The following is a 12534-nucleotide window of genomic DNA, read 5'->3' as shown; positions in this document are numbered from 1 at the left end:
AATTATTTTGGAAATGCCGGTGTAATGTTACTATTATACATGGCCTACATTGCAGAAATTTACTAATTTATTATTGTCTGAATCTAAAATAATTGTAAGAGATCTTTCTAAATATTTATATTATGCAAATTTGATTAGAAAATAGTTTTACAGAACCTCAAACACGTCACAATTATGAATTCATATGTTTTACATTGTATTTTTGTGCTCCTTGAAAAATCCATGTCTTCTGCCTATAGTTATGTTGTATGTGCTATAAACATATATTGTATGTTTAACGCATCGTTAAACTGCGAATCCGAATGAAATTAAAGAGGGTTAATTTGTATTGTTTTTTTTAAGCGAAACATAAAACTTAATTTCAAATGAAAGCGGTCAATGTTATTGTGTTTTGCTTTATAACATTTGACGTAATGAACGTTACGTTTGAAATGACACATTATTTGTTCATTGTAAAAAATACAATCTTTGAGAGCAACTTACAGTATTAACATAATTATAATGTTACATTAACATATAATTATAATTGATTTTTTTCTTAATATGAAAGATCTATATTTATCAACTCTCTATTTTTTCAAAAGTGCTTCTTAAGTGAACAGCTGTGTTACACTAAATTAATGGCCAGACTAGACACATAAAACATAAGATCAAATGAAACTTCTCTAAGGAAAATGGCTTTAAAGTACTTAGATGTGTCTGCTTTCACAAATTCAAAACTCATAAACACGAAACCCTGTCATAATTATTCTATAAATATTGCGTAGCAAACTTGAAACAACTTCCTAGGAGAAGAATTACATTATTCAAATGTATACATATGAAATTATTGCTTAACATGCTTGGTGTTATTCTGGTCTTTTACTGCCATTATTGTTATATGGGTGACATTACAGAACTTAGCTTACTGCATTAATACCAAGTAGCTTGTGGACAACACCTTATCAGAATGACAAAATAATTGATGAAATTATAATATTTTTTTTTACTTAGTTCGTGATAATCTTATATAACATAATTTTTTTTCAATGTCTCCTAAATGTAATTGAAAGAAACTTATGTGCATTTCAAGCATTATACTAGTTATGAAAAAGCATGCATACGTAAATATAATAAACACTTTTTACAGAAGGTTTGTTTTATATTTTCAAAACTAAATACACAAAATGAAGAAAAATTTTAATACCATCAACTTAAAGATATTTATTAAGACTTTGGTTGAACAACAAAACTGAAAAAGAAGAATATTAAACCATTAAGTTAAACTCAAAAATATGGTATGATAATAGTTATCACTTAATATTTATCCTACAATTTCACTTATTGAGAAATATTAGCTTTGAATCAAACGCTTCTGGTTCTCTACTGATATGCTCAAACAAAAAGGAAAAACTGATAACCGTTTTCTTTAGCATGTTTATTTTTAATTTTGAACAGCCTAGATAAATTAGGTTCTTGTTTATAACTGAATCATGATTGTCAATTTATCTTAAATTCTAATCCTTTTAGTTCTATAAATGTATTGGGATTTAATAATTAACAATAATACGAGTAGCTGTTGGCTGATGAAATAAGTAAATTAAGAAAAGAAAAGAAGAAAGGACAAACTTAAAAAGACATCAACCACAAACAAACGAAACCAAAAAATAAAAATAATATATTAAAGATCCTATATATAAACTATATATATGTTTATGATTATACTAATAAAACAATACGTAAAATATGTACTGTAAATATTTGTACATATTATATACAATATATGCATTTATTTCTTATTGAAAAAATTAACCTAGACTTTATAGGAAATAAATTTGTTATTACTTCCCTTTTATTTACATGAAATGTTAAATATCTTTGTAAATACTTACAAAATTGATTAATGTTAATTTGAGCATCATATTCATGACATAATAATCATAAAAATTTTGTGTAACAGGATTTTTAAGTTAAAATGAATTAAAGCAATTTTAAATTCACAATCAATCTTATATCTTACCGTTGCACAATGTTAATAGAAATTGAATAGAGGTATAAAACAGCGGTTCGACTGATTTCGTTTCTCACAGAATGTGTGCAAACAAAGGTTTCTGTTTCATTGTAATTATCTAATAAGTATGCGATTAGTTTCCGTTTTCAGACCTAAACAATTATCATCGGGATGCAAAGGTGACTGTCAGTCGCAGTGCATTTTTTGCCAAGCATTTTTTTTGGTCCTAAAATATTAGGAGATATTTCAAAGATTGTTCTCAAAAATTATCTAAAAACAATCCAATTTGTTATTTTCGCGTCAGTTTGCACAGAAACGAGAGCGAAGAATTGAATTAACCAGCTAGTGAAATTTAGACTTTTAATATGTTTTATATACTGTTTTTATCGCACAGACCACTTCATTTATATGTCATGTTTAATTGCTTATTAATAAAACAATATGTGCCCGACACATCAAATTTGTTTTGCTGCAGAACTCTCAATCAAAGTTACAAAGTTATGAAATGAACAATAATAAATCTAATTTAGATCTAGAATCATGCCAATGAGGCAGTCATATAGAATCAGATAATTTTTTCTCTCAATAAACGAAACTGTTTTAATGACTTTATATAACAATTATAATGTTAAATATTTTGTTTGTGCAATTTAAAGATATCTTTCATTTATTAGTTAAAACATATGCTCATATTCCATTATCGCTGTCGTTTTGTCTTACGTCAGCCTTTTTCTTTGGGGGGGGGGTGCTTTAGGGGTCAAATATTGCCAATTTACTTACAATACCTAAAATAAGCTGAACTATGATATTAAATATTAATACATTCTTATAAAATCATGCATCAACAGAAATATCAGTGTACATGTACATGCTAAAGGAATCGTATAATGAAGTAAATTAAAAAATAAACCAGGTCAAATCCAGAAGATCAATTATGTGTCAAACTGGTTTCTTATTATTATTTAATTATAGCGTGATTGATGCCTCTCTTTCAGAAATATTTAACAGCGTCTTCTGATAAAACCAGAAACAACAGTTAAAACAATTAATGAAAGAACAGATCACCGAGAGCAAGATAAAAAAAAAGTCATCCACGTAATTAAAACAGACGGCGAGAAATAATTGAACCTGAAAAGGGAAAGAAGTAACTGTTAAAAATAAATTCAGTCACTGATATCAATGTATTGAAATAACGAATATTTCAACAGCAGTATCGGAGAAACACACAAAAAACGTATGTAACAATCAAATTTTTTTCGTAAATCAAAATTAGTTTTTTTAATGTTATATTATAATTTATAATCATTATTACATTTTAGTGTCTGAAAGCTTGACTGTTATTTTATCTTATCATCAAGTTCAGCAAGCAGATAAATACTTTTTATTCTTTCAATATTGAGAGATATTGTATTTTTTAAGCTTATAGATACATTCTGAGAGACGATGTCCAGTTATGGAACTGTTTTGCTATTGTTGTTGTTTTTATGGATGTTACAAATAATATAGAAACATCCAAAACAATATAAGACGTGTTTATACACTTTCATTATAAAAAAGAACTAAAATGCTTTTATCACTGTTAATTATTCAATTATTATACAATTTAAAACACTTATCAGATTGTAACTCAGAATAATTTGTAAAGCATTATTCAGATTAGAACAATTAAACCATAATTATTCAATTATTCAGACTCCTCGAAAAGCACCTACAAGCATACTTTAATCGCATTATTTTCAATTTCCCAATTAGAAGTGAGCAAGTCGTTCTGAATCAGTTGTTTCCCTCTTAGAATTCTCTAGTGATGCATATCTGTTATCCTACTGTAGTCCGATGTCGATACAGTGCGTTGATTTTCCACTTATGTTATTTTCGTTCGAAAGATCGTTACTTTTTATATCAGTTTTGTGCTTAAGTTTGGCACAACATTGTAAAAATAGAGTTCATGTTTCACTTTTTTTAAAGAAGTAAATACTTTTTCATTTATGTGTATATTGTGCCATTAACAGAACATAACAGAACAGATCAGACATTTTATTTGACGTATAGTTCTGAAAGTTTTCACTGTCCAAATGAAAGGATTTTAATGTTATGAAAGAAGACTGGTTGCATAATGTCATTTCGTTTACATTGGTTCAGTAAAAGACAAACATAACACCGAGAGGGCAATAATTGATTAATGATGTAAAAGTCTGATACTTTTTTACTATGTTCGTATATAATTTTGTATCATGTAATGTTTTCCCCCTATTTATGGTACTGTCTCAAGTTTATTCCTTAATGCAGTTAAAGCAATATTTATAGAACAAATTTGAGGTTTCGTTTTTACGAGTTTTGAATGTGTGGTGACAGATGATGGATTAATTGATGTTTTATTTTACATAACTGAATATAAAATCCAATTTCGTCTAAAAAACAACATCAAAGCAATTTTAATCAGATGCATAGATATTGTACATCTATAGTGTATTATTGTTTAGGTGAAAATAGTAATATAACTCAATTTCTTTACGATACTTTAATTTCCTTTTGTTATTTATGAAAAAAATAATTTAATATATTATTGTTTAATACCCGTAAAGTAATTGCACTCAGTAGAACGCCACAATTTGTGAAATAACATTGTCGTGTGTATCAATGTTTTCTACATTTATGTTACGTAATCTTCTTCAGTTTCATCGATATATAATTCTTTACTTTTTATCAGTTTTTTAGGTGTGCTATCAACGTTCTGCTTTGTATGTTTATCTGCATTTTGATATTAATGCAATTTCTCACAATCACAATGAAGTAGTTTATTACCTTCTCTAATTAAATAATAATCCGCTTTTACTTTTACTATCGCGTATATAACTGGATGCTTTAGTTCAAAATATTACATGTTATATGTTTTTTAAGATATCTTATACTATTAAGTTTAAATCATAATATTCATTTCATAGAAGTATAAGATAACTGTAAGGAATTTAAACTAGCTTCCGTGACGTCGTTAATGTCATATGGCGACTGTCAAGTTTTACTGACTGAGGCAGACATAAGATGCCCCTCCATGCATTGCTGTAGCTTTCGTAAGCTAGCTAGCTAACTTTCCCACATCAAGAAGAAATCAAAAATCACTTGAGAGATTTGAACCCACAGCTGTGAGCGACAAGTTAAACCATATGACATTGAAAATAAATACTTCTATAATTGTTAAAAATTATATTTTATTAAATTGTAAAGTAGTTATGTTTCAAATATGAATACATGTATGTTTGCTGTTGATTTTTACGGAATAGAAAATCTCGTACGAGAGTAAATTTAAAACAATGAATCATTGAAATCAGAATTTTAATGGTATATACCTCGCAGTTAAATTAAAATACACATTGCTGATTTGTGTTCAATAGACTAAGTAAATATCGTTTCACTGTTTAGTATTCAATTGGGAAATCATGTAGGCTTTTAGCTTGCTAGTTTTATTAACTTTCATAAGCGTCGCATGCTGTTGTTGTTAATGAGTTCTCTATTCTTGGATTTATACTTATTATATAATATTTTTTTTGTCTTTTACAGGGGAATATCATTATCATGTTAATAATAAAAATAAGCATTTCTACATTGTACCATCTATTTATTAAATGACTGCAATGTTAATAATGACAATATATTAAAGTATTGTAATTTTAGACAAATCAAACTTTCAACTGAGCGCATGTATGTCTTTCATAAATATATAATATGTAGTTAAATAAAAAATCTCTATTGCATTTCTCGTTTAATTGTCAAATAATAAAGAGTTTTCAATAAGCCCATTTGAGAACAATCAAAACGAAAGACAGGTTTGTTTTGAAATTAATTAAAACAATTCTTGCGACAGAGTTAAACGGCATGATTTTCATATCAATAAATAAACGATATAAAGTTCACTTTTTAAGGTATAATGAGTTCATTAGATGATGTTATGTCTTCTGAAAAAAACGGAAATTACAGGAAAATGGTCTAACACAGGACGACTGCTATCATATTTTGTGGTGACTTAAAATAGAGAAAATAAGAATCCCTGAAGAAAGTCCAAAACGACAAAATTGAAAATGTTACTCGGTTTGATTGAGCCTGTTCATGGACGGTACTGTAAAGTGCAAACTACCATCCATGTCCCCTAGAACCAGCTTATTAATAAGCAGAATTCAACATTTAAAGATGAAAATGGTGAAATTGTGAATTTAGAAACATCTCAGATGTGTTCATACGGCGGTTATCATAGAACCTTCAATGTGACACCCTAGTGCCATTCCATGAAAAGCGGCGTATGGTCCCCAATTAAAAAACTGTGTGACCTAAACGAGATTACAATGGGCGGAACTAAATAAAATGCAATTTTGAAAGGGGTTCAGAATTAAAGGTAAATCGAATTAAACATAGCAAATGTGGTACCAGATAAAGTTTTGATTTAAAATCGAATGAAAAAAAAACTATATATAAGGTAAAAGTTTTTTTTATATTTTGCAAGATCAACCAGTTTTATTTTTAAGAAAAATTAGGCAAACTTTTAAAACAGTCCATCATTGTGGTTAATTTAAAGAGCATTTCGAATAAGGCTAACATTTTTAAATAGGGAAATGGTCAAATAAGTGTTTAAAGTCGGTCAGGTAGGGTAACATTTTTATACACATTAAAAATAAAAACATTTTGTGCAGAAACAATCATTTTGCTTGTGTGATTTGTTACCTGAATGCTATTTGTTTCTTAACTATGATTAATAGGAAAACATTTTTTCAAAATGATGATATTATAGATTATTGAGAGTTTCATAATTTCCGAAACAAAGCTCTTCTAACAGAAAACTTTTAGTTCAGAAAATGTCCATAACTCATAAACATTACGGTAAACTTTGTTTAAAGTTTACATACAGGTGTCCCTCAAACCATTACTGTCCTATGTTGTCTATTTTACAGTTTCTTACAGTGTCCATAAGGGGTCTTCAAAATTTAAAATTACTTTTGCCAAGAAGAAAGGGTTTAATGCTATTATTATGTCAACAAACTATATGGCTTAACTTGCTTGAAATATGCATTCAATTATGCACAGTAATTATGCACAGTAATTTTCAATGTTTTTATCCAATAGATCTTACTGGTTGAGTACACGAATGTTACACCTTTATATGTAGAGAGGAGATTGTATTTTCTCTACTGTGTTATAGTATCTGCAATTTTACATTCTGCTTCGGTTTGTGAAATCGGCATATTACTACATCTTAAATGTAACGTATAAAACACTTAGTGTATCAAAGTGGCGCTGTTCTAAAAGCATACTACATTATTGTATGACACATATATATAATTATGAGCATAAAAAGAAAGAGAGTATTTACCTTAAATTATACAAAACAGTATTATTATCGTAACAATATAGGCTCCAAAGTCGAGCGAAAGTAACTAGAGAATTTTTGTTAAAAAGCGGAGGAAAGTACGAGAGTTCCATGTTTGTAGTGTGGAAAGGGGTTTACCTTTAAAACACATTGTATATTGTCTTTATAGGTATTCATCGAGCTCTTTATGGAAAATATAGAAAAAGAAAAAAAAAACAAAACATAAAAACAAGCAAAAAAATACAACAACAAAAGAAGAAAAAAACAACTGTTACAGAAAAAACAACGATTGGCTCGTTATGTTATTCATTTTCCTAAGGTGCCAATGTGTTTCTAATTTCTTGGCTTATTCTGCAAATATTGCCTTAACACAATCATTTTTCTTAATCAGCAAACTTGTATTTACAAATTGCATTCATGACATTTTCTTGTAATTTTCAATGGGATGTTTTCTAAACTTCACTAACAATATATTTTAGATGATCGGAATAATCATATATCATAAGAATAAGAAAACATTAATACGGCTTCATGCTTAGAGATAAAAGCTTTTATTATTTCTTTACATCTATTTTATGGTACTTTATAATTTAGTTTTGTACATTTTGTGTTATATGATTGTCAGTTTGACATGAACCTAAATCTACAATATTACACACTTACTTTGAGTACCAAATTGCCAGTTTACTAAAAGCATATCACATTATCATTAAGAATGTCTCACCAGGCATTCAATATCATTACATGTATATTTGTATTCAAATTGAATTAAATTAAATTAAAAAGTAATCCCAAAATCGGCATCTTGCCAGGATCGAACTAAATGCTTCAGTTAAATGCGAAATAAAACACAAAGAGATTAGGCCCCATAATCATTTCTTTTTCATGAATATACGAGTTAACGTTTGTTAGTCAAATGTCACTTATAACGAAAATCAAATGCGTATAAATATAAAATGTCATTTTCTATGAGAAAGACGGCGGTTCAGTAACTTTAAAATAAAGTAGATAAGTAAAACATTTGATTTCCAATTATATCTTTAGTTTGTAATTCACTTTCTTAAAATAGTCCCTTAACCTTTTATGTCCTTTCCAATAAATGTTTAAACATTTCAGTCTATAGGAATTTTTAATTGATTGCATTATTTCAAGGAATGCTAACAAAAATATTATGTATGGTATAAACATGAAAACAGAGTATACAAGTGTTTTTATCACAAGAAATATTTAAGGTCAGTGTCAATACAAAAGTGTCAATAAAAACTTTCAAAAGAGTTCTTTCGAAAATGAAAAATCTCTTTTGAATTGTCTAAAACATTTATGTAAAATAGAGAAACACAGAAATTTTGAAGAACGCTCAAAACGATAAAATGGAAAATATTTCAGACTTGATTTGATTACGGTCGATCATGGACGGTACTGGAAAGTGCAAGATACCGTCCATGCCCCTAGCATGGACTTCAGAATTCAATATTTAAACACAAAATTGTTTAATTTTGAATTTAAAAAAAATTCACTTAAAGATAGAAATGAAGTCAGCTCCTTTTTTCACTGTTTTTCTTCTTTTGGTAATTACTTTCCTTTAATATGGTTTCAATTTTATTTGTGAATATTGCAGTCATTTATATCTTGGTACAATTTATAAAAGTTAATTTTCTCATTAACGTGATATACGATAGTGTCATGTGAACAACAAAACTGTCAGGATAGAGCCAAACATAGAAAACTCATTAACACTAACAGCATGTGAGGCATATAAAGGTTAATGGAGCCAGCAAGATTAAACCTCCACAATTTCCTGATTGAATAATAAGCATATCAATATGCAATGATATACACAAATGAGCAATGTGCAATTAACCCTGCACTGCGGGAATTGTCATTATAATCGTCATTTGCACAAACTTATTTGTTTCTACTTTTTTTCTCCAAATTTGCATAATGGAAATGATTTACATCCATGATTTATTTATATGAAATTTGCTTTTATATATTAATCATCTTCAAATCTGCAATGCATATTGACTTTTGACAGTAGCAAGCACAATTACAAAATAATGTACAGATTGAAAAATCCAACTGAAACTGATGCTTTTTATGTTTTAGTTACATTGACAACAAAAACTTATTTGCAAAATAATTATTTCTCATCCATATATAGTTTGCACGTATATATTAAATAGATTCATCAAAAGAATTTCATTTACAAAATATATTGTCGTTAGAATGCGTTCAATTACTTATTAGCTTAACAATATGAGCCTGATTCATCAGTATTGTTTCAGAGCTATCCATCAAAGTTACAATAATTCACATACATAAATATCAGTTTTATTTAATTAATTTTTTTCTTTTCATGCCCCTCATGCGATCGGTATAAAACATAATTCATTTACTTTAACACAAGATAAGTAAATTCGTTTATCCTTTAAAAATTTGGAACGGTTACGTTTTGTCAATTGTTTAATCATCTGTGAGTTTTCAATACAATTACAATTTCATTGATGAATGAAAACCATATTTTTATTAGATAACAACGAAAGTCGTCATATATAATAAACCGTAAAAAAGACAGTCTTCGCAATGGGCAGAAAGTCGACTCATTGCATTTCTTTTCCATGAGACAAAAGACAAAAGACAAAGAGAAAAAGAAAAGTTAATATTACAAATTGATTACTTTTTTATACAATAAAAATAAATTCTGACCCAGAAGGAGAAAGAAAAATGATCAACAACACTACATCATTAAAACAAAATAGAAATGAATTTCTAAGGATATCGTTTTTTTTTTATATTTTAATATTATAACATTATCACTTACAATTGTAACGAATCTCAAAAAATGTGATAATGAGACAAATCACTTGCTGCTTTTTTAAAATATTATTTGGTTATAATATTCAATAGGTATCCGTTTCTGTTGTACAAAAATAAAAGTTCGAGTTCATAACTACGAAATGCAAATTGTCAGTATAATAGAACGCCTAATACTTCGATTATCTAAATGGTACTACTCTTAATTATATACTTGTCATATACTAATGGAACCTGCTTTTAGAACAGCGCCAATTTAATACCCAATATTGTTTTAGCTTCAGTCTCATGTCATTCTGACAATCATATCACATAAACTGTACAGAATCATATCACATAAACTCTACAGAATCAGATAATAGAATAACGAAAATCAGCAATGAAAGTGTTTCCCTCTTTGAATGAAACTGTATTAAATGATGTATTTTGATATGAATATATATCACTAGAATTATATGATTATATGTTATAATAACTTATGGTATGATTATATATGACAATATATATTACAACATAATTTCCAAAATAAACAAAATGCCAATCAAACTGCGGTATTATAGGCCTACAAAATCGAACAATGTGTAATGATAATAAGACTGATTCATAAGGATATATTTTGCCATTGATTGTGCACAAACCTTTCTTCTATGACTGATTTATTGTACGTACTAAAGGATATCATTTTAAAATGTGTTGAACGACTTTACTTTTACACCGAAAATAATGATAAAATCCTCCCGGTAAAACAAGCATATTCTGTCAAAGTAAAATTTGTCTCAATCCCATGGAAAGCTTCATAACTACTACATTTAAAGACATGATACAATGCATATCATCTAAAATGTAAACTTCCATCTGCATCATGAACATGGAGTTTATTTGCAGCTTTCATTTATTTGTAACACAGTGTGTCTTATCTTATTCGTCGCACTTTAAATATAAATAAATACTGTTTCTATAATAGCAACATTTTGTCTAATATAAGGTGTATAATCTCGATAAAATGGTAAAAAGTTATTGCTCTTAATTATATAGTTGTCATTAAATAATGTAGCATGCTTTTATACAGCGCAAGTTTGATACTCTAAGTGCTTTATATATAAGATTTGGAACTTAGCTGTTAAATTGACATCCTAAAACAAAGAAGATAAATAAACTAACATAATATTAGATAAAAAAACCAAAAAAGAAAGGTTGAAGAGAAGAAAAAGAGTCAAACTTCCTTAATAATATACAGATTTAAATGTATAATTGTGTCATTCTTTGCATGTATAGGGCTATTTAATTTCATTTTATCTACCCAGACTATATATGAAGAAAGATAATTAAGAATATTTTGTGTGAGTATATTAGTAGACCATTTGTGCCACTAGTGTATATGACTCTCCCAAAATCTGAGACAACGTTCTGGTAGATTTCCGATATGCTTTACAAACTTGACACACTTTAAAATAAAATCAGACAGCCACGACTACGGGCCTCAACGTGGACTTTTTCGAATCTGGCGAGAAGAGATAGTCAATGATTAGACATCTTCAATAGTAAAATTATGCATTATTAAATTTATCGCTTAAAAGTGTAATACAGTAAATTTCAAGTCGGTCAACCATATAATGATAACGATAATAATTATGTTACATAGTAAAAACGAACAACAACAAACAAATACAAAGTTTAACAAACAAACATATACAGAAAACATATATTTACGTACAACATATCTGGGTAAAACTCGATATTTTAGTTATTCAAATGAAATAATATTGTAACCATTTACACTGTTTGTACCAATTAGTTGAAACTTTATTGCATTACTTACATATATTCATATTAAACAAAACAATTTAGAAATAGAATTGAGAAGAAGGAAGTCACTGACTTTGGTAAATCTCTCTCCTGTAAACTGTAAGACAAGCATGACAGTAGCAACATATCTAAGTATACAAAATTTATACAACAATTGTAATTTAAGGATGTAATGAATTAACATACAGTAAAAACGATACCCCCCCCCCCCCCCCCCAAAAAAAAATAACATACACACAAACAAAACTCAACATGCCTCAGATATTATGAACAGATAAATAAAGATAATTCATTTTCTGCGTTAATTTTTGCTTGACTTAAGGTTTAACTTACTAAGAGTTTATGTATGCTTTTAGAAATGTATTTCTTTACGAAATTAATTGTAACGTATAATATGTTTATATTCTCAAACTAAATACTAGGTTTTCACTTAATTGAAATGCACGAAATTAATATTTATGACGCTTTGTTATTACAATAAAGAAAGCAATAGATTGCTTTTATGGTGACTGGGAGAAATTGCATTTCCAAGAGAATATCGATGAAAAAACAAAACAGAACTCTGATAACG

Source organism: Ruditapes philippinarum, unplaced genomic scaffold (assembly GCF_026571515.1).
Source record: "Ruditapes philippinarum isolate M1 unplaced genomic scaffold, ASM2657151v2 ctg1631_1_1_1_1, whole genome shotgun sequence".
Taxonomy (NCBI): Eukaryota; Metazoa; Mollusca; class Bivalvia; order Venerida; family Veneridae; genus Ruditapes; species Ruditapes philippinarum.
The sequence above is the reverse complement of the archived record's forward strand: the minus strand, read 5'-3'. Positions refer to the sequence as shown.